The sequence below is a fragment of the Sander vitreus genome, chromosome 6, assembly GCF_031162955.1.
Source record: "Sander vitreus isolate 19-12246 chromosome 6, sanVit1, whole genome shotgun sequence".
Classification (NCBI taxonomy): domain Eukaryota; kingdom Metazoa; phylum Chordata; class Actinopteri; order Perciformes; family Percidae; genus Sander; species Sander vitreus.
This window is the reverse complement of record NC_135860.1, coordinates 8517040-8522703: the sequence shown is the minus strand read 5'-3', so window position 1 is coordinate 8522703 and position 5664 is coordinate 8517040. Positions and strand designations below refer to the sequence as shown.

Genomic DNA, 5664 nt, shown 5'->3' with positions numbered 1-5664 from the left:
CACACAAGCTGATCATCTTATATTTGTTCTTCTGAGAGATTGTGAAAATTAAGGTGACAGGCATCGGAGAATAAGCGTCAGTCGTGTTTCTGTCTCTTGTTCACACCTGCAGCTCCAAATTCCACTGAATAATCGTTTTTACAAATCTTCCTAAAGGCCTTCACAAACATCTACCAAACCATCTCATTTACAGAACTTCACTTGGTTTTGACTGTTTAGGCCACCCTGTGAGTGTAATCGTAAGCCTCTTTGTGAGAATTGGATAGATGTTAAAACTAAATAAAACAAAAGGGAATGGAGCCCCCACTCCCATCCCAAAGAAAGATCCTCCTCACCCACATATGACCTTATCATCCTTTTGTCTGTGTGGCTCAAAACCAGGCCGATTTTGGTGACGCATCACTGGTTAGCCAATGGGCGCCTTTCGTTAAAGGGTTGTGTTCTGAGCCTAGCATCACTGAGACTGCAAAGTGAGATTTTTGCCCAGTGATGTGCGATGGGGAGGGGATGAGCTAATGGCGTGAGCAGTGGGGCACGTGGCGCCCAACGAGGTCTGAGGCTGTCACAGGGCATCACATCAAACAGGAAACCGACATGCGCACTTTCTAAATTCTATGCCCTGCAAAAGAAAGGGAGGACGTGCAGAAAAGCAGTTACCAATCTTTTCTTGTTACACACTTACTAATGTAACCTATATTACTGAGGAAATATACATGTATAAAAACTGAAGAATGTTCCATAAATACTCTAAAGGTGACAAAAATCATTGCCACTTAATAATCAACTCTTAATGTGGAGGACAGGTCTCGCCAGAAATACATAATTTCCCATACAGAGACATCACATTAAGGGATGGTCACAAGCTAACCAACTGAAATGATCCCTGATGTCTTCCAACATCCCATTTGCTTGAGTTTTAGAACTTTATCATCTCATTACTCGCTTAAAACGGTCTATTTTATGTGGAGCATTTTGATTGCACCAATAAACAGTCAATTGTCCCTTTGAACACACCTTTTAAATAAATTATAAGTTTTACTCCAAGCTCTAATATAGAAGACAACATACTCCGATAACTTAGATGAGCATGTTTTCCTTACACCTTGATCTTCATTCCTCACATGCCATTATTGCATGAGCTTCCTACTTCAGCACTCAAACAAAACCATCTCTACACAACCATAGTTTTGCAAAGTCACTATACATTTGGGCTTGCGTGTGCAGAGAAGGCACACTAGCAGGTGATTTAAAAAAAAAAAAGAAAAATCTTAACTTCCTGTTGCGTGCAGAGCACACCACAGATTCTCAGACACAGGAAATACTGTAGCTCTGCAGCCTCTGGTGCCAACCAAGGAACCATTTAAACTCAAGCAACTTTGATTAATGGTTAGTGTTCAATATCACTAAATCCACTGTCCATCTCGTTCAAAATATTCACAGCTTTATTAAATCATTACAAAGTAATACATTCATTTATCAATAAAAACAAGACACTCATTAATTTTGCTTCGATTAAAAGTCTGCACACCCATGCAATGTTCAGTAAAGGTAAATGTTTGCATTAACATGTAGTAGATATTGCAGGGCAGGAAGGTTTCTTAACCAGGGTGCTTATTAAGGTCAGGACACATCTTATTACCAGGACCTCATAGATTTATGTTAAAGACAGTGAAATAATGGGGGGGGGGGGGGGAAGAGACAACACCATAAAACAAAAAGGTAGTCAGAAATTCCTTTGCAGATCTATTGCATTTAAAAAGCTTTCTGCACTTTTGTGCAAATATTCACTGAATCTCTGAGCTGACAGATACATTTCACAAGTATATTGGCAGTTTGTTTATACAGCTGCTGATCTGGTCACAAGCCTCTGCAAGGTTCTCTTGTGAAGGAAGAAAGAAAAAAATACAGAAAACCCAAGAGTTTTGCCAACTTCTCATCCCCTTTAACCATTGTTCTGGGACTGCCATCACTTTGTTACAAGATACATCTCAATTACAGTCAGCCTTTCCCTTAAAAAGGCATTACTGTTCATATTTGTTAACCCTACATGGACAGGCTTTGAGCACTGGCAAAATTCACAGTATAAAGTCGTCGTCGTCCCCCCCCCCGTTTTTTGTAGCTCAGAACAGTACTGACAGCATCCTGTAAGCATGTACCTTTGTAACGACTAATGGTCAGACCCAGTTGGTGGTCAGCTGGTTTTGATCACCCACCCAAACCAGTCTTTTCCACGACCCCATGTGAGCCATCCCCATAACCCCCTCAAGGTCCCGACAACAGAAAGTATAGAAACCACTTAGCAGCAGCTCTGAGGTATGTGCGCATAGTGAGTGAGGGATCCCAGAAATTCAGTGTCCAAGTGTGAATATGACTGTGAGGTGAAAAAAAGTGCGGTCTTGGAAGACACTGCTGTGTCTCCGCATATATCCCCCCTCCGTCCTCCACCTCCTTCACTTCTCATTGGTTCGTCCATTAGATCCACGATCGGAGTGGTCAAGTCCCTTCAGGGCACAGGCTGGGACTGGACCTTCTCCGTCATCTGTTTGGCACTGTAGTAGGACAAACTCAGGCCCATGATGGCCAGCATCATGGCTATCTGGTTGACGGCACGGTCTTGTGGCTGCGTCTGCACCTCACCGGCTACTTGCCTCTGCAGAGACAAAAACAAACAGGACAAAAAAAAGGTCAGAAGTCAGCCAACAGTGGAAACAACAAGCCTTAAAAATGGGTTCCTTGTCAACAAAGATGCTAAAGTCTGATCAGCCAAACCTGTTAAAAAAAAGCAAACATTCCAATATTTGGTGCCCTGAGAGGCTTCTCCCTTAAAATGCCAAACATCTGCAACTTTAGTTCCACAGCCCTCTGCCATGTGACCAAACCTTTGGCAAGTAGAGTTATTAAACATTTAAGGAGGGGCTAGACTTTAGCACAGAGGGAACACAATGTTCTGTGCACAATGTAGAGTATAAGGAGCAAATCATGCACCCAGGTCAAACAGCTTGTATTGTATAGAATGACTGCCTACATGGATCATGCCCTACTGTGTGCGTTTCTAGCATTTACAGCTCCTCCTTGGCCCCTATGACCCGTGTAGGGCCAGGAGCAGCGAGATAGGAATGTCAGCATTTCAAAAGCTCGACCATCTGAGACAGCTGCCTACACTCCAAAATACCCACTTTACTTAAAGAAATAACACACAAAGCGTTTAGCGTTAGCAAAATTCTAGTGTTAATGTTTTCAGAGCCAATGGCAAGTTTGTAGACCATTAAAAAAACAAAAAAAAAAAAAACATTTTGAACACTTTGATGAGTTAATATGGGTTTATTTTATAGATATTGCCATCGATAAGGAAACATTTCCAGCAAACTTATTCATACTTTTTTGAACACTATTTTGCAGAAGTTTAGCAAAATGATTATCGCCTAAGTCTAAATCTGATTTTGTCAGGAGGTATGACGGTGAAGAGCACTATGTGAAACGCAAATGTACAACATACAAAGTGGAACTGGATGTGGAAATCTTGGGTGAACGGCTACCTTTCCTTGTATACAAAATTTTAAAATCAACTGCAAAAAGCTACAGCAATTTTACGCCAATGTGTCAGTCTTTGCTCGGTTAGCAATTGTGTAAATTTGATTGTCTGAGGAAATGTTGCAGTGAAGCGCAAATTTATAAAGGGAATACAAAGTCTAAGCATATGTTAAAGGCAAAGAGCCATTCGTCTCTACGTGTGAAATTTGAATCCACTGTAAAGTATTAGAATCCTCACTATAACTACTCAGCAATATCAAAGAATGTACTGTCCTGCCAATGTGTCAAATCTTATGTAAGAGCCAGTCACTTTTCTCCGGTCTGTTAAGCTTTTGAGTCACTGTAAAGCCATATGAGGGGACAGCCTTTGTCTGTGAAATACTGTTAATAAGTGAACAAAGGCTTTTCACAATGGACTCGTGACATATGGAGGGTCACTACTGATGACACTGATTACGATGACAGCAGAAGGGAACAAAAGCAATGGAGAGGAAATGATATCACAAGGATTAGTGTCACCCCTAATTATACTGGCGGTGAAAGCGAATTGTGGGTCACAGAACAGCAGTGGGCCCCTTGTATGAACGCAGCTCAGATTAGAACCAGTGTTAATGCCTACAGTATACAGGCAAAAAGATAAAGACAGACTGATTGACACGTAATACAATAAAATAATAAAATATAATTTGCAAAAAATGTGAAACTGAGGCCAGTGAAACTCTTGAGCTAGACTTTAAGCCCCACATTACTCCTACAGATGGCTTGGTGGAGATTAGAGATAATGTGCCAGTATGAACCTGTCAATTCATTTTACTCATCAGAAACACATCAAATAGTACTACATACAGTATAACTCATCCTTCATCATACTGTGCTGAAGCTGCCCATACCTGGAGGAGGCGGAAGTATCCAGGTGTCAGCCTGCCGAGTCTGATGATCATGTCTGTTAATGTGGTGTGAGGTGGGTCGAAATGGAGGGAAGGGCTGGGGTGGCCTCTAAAGACCTGCAAAGAAAACGGAGAATTCATGAAGTAACTGCGTAACAATCTGACAGAAAAATGCTAACCACACAGCTGGAAAAATAAAGTATCCACCAGAAGTGACTGGGAGTTGAGTCTCCGAAAACTTGAAAAAAATAAAAATGTAAATCTAGTATTCAGGCGTTACTAACTTCTATAGAAGCATCAGAAACAATCCATTTTCTTTGCCAAACTTTGAATGGAGTTTGAGTATTGCTGCCAAATGAGGAAGAGAACATAGCCATTGACGTGCAAATCTAGGAAACCATCTGATCCATGCATGAGGAAGGAACGTCTCTCGCCTGCAGCCATGGCACGAAACAACCCAATGATCGCCATGCAGCGAAACCCAATATATAAGTGCTTATATAATATCTTTGATCTGACCTACTTGGCATTATGTCCACCAGGAATGCCCCTTAAACCCCTCAGCTATTAAATTATCATGTTTGAACAAAAGCAACAGAGCCTCTATTCATGCTGCGCCATAAACGGACGTAGCAACGAAGAGGACAATTTCAGTCAGTCATTCACACATGGACAATCCCATGTACATAATCAGTGAAGAAAGTGGTGTTTTAGTATTGCTGGACATCAAATGTTAAGGAAAAAGCGTATGGAGAAAGAAGCCAAGATTTAACATTTTCAAGCTGTACAAACTGGATCGCCTTCACTGGTGCAAGGATGGGGATAAGGGTCATCTCAAAAAAAGGCATCCCAGAAAGACCACATGAAGCAGATGAGGTGCATTATAAAAGACAACCTCCTAGGTTTTAGGTTCATTAACAACCAGGGAAGTCACTTTCAGCTGGGATTCATAACCGCATTTGTGATCAAGGTTTAAGGGGAACGTGAGGAGGAGGATTGAGGATCAGGTAAAACGTAATGTGCCAACCTGGTTAGAGTTACAACCCTTACCAGAAAAAGATAAGTAATCCAAGCTTTCAAAGTGGCTCCTTATGAGAAAAGTTGGGTCTTATTCGTAAAACCAAACAGCCTCACCTTGCAGAGACCCTCTGATGGCAAAAAAAGGAAGCCAGAAACTGACCAGCAGGACCTTCTACTTTCCAGCCGAGCTAAAAAATCCTAACAGATGCCATTCAAAGTGATGAAC

The 5664-nt window shown here is 41.5% G+C and overlaps 1 long non-coding RNA gene across 1 annotated transcript; it reads right to left on the bottom strand.

The window, feature by feature from the left end:
* Positions 1–1419: 1419 nt before the first annotated feature.
* Positions 1420–5664, bottom strand: LOC144519328 (uncharacterized). Its single transcript, XR_013502102.1, has 3 exons — positions 5553–5664; positions 4422–4535; positions 1420–2650 (listed from the first exon to the last, which is right to left on the bottom strand). It is a non-coding gene; the product is annotated as an uncharacterized LOC144519328 (long non-coding RNA).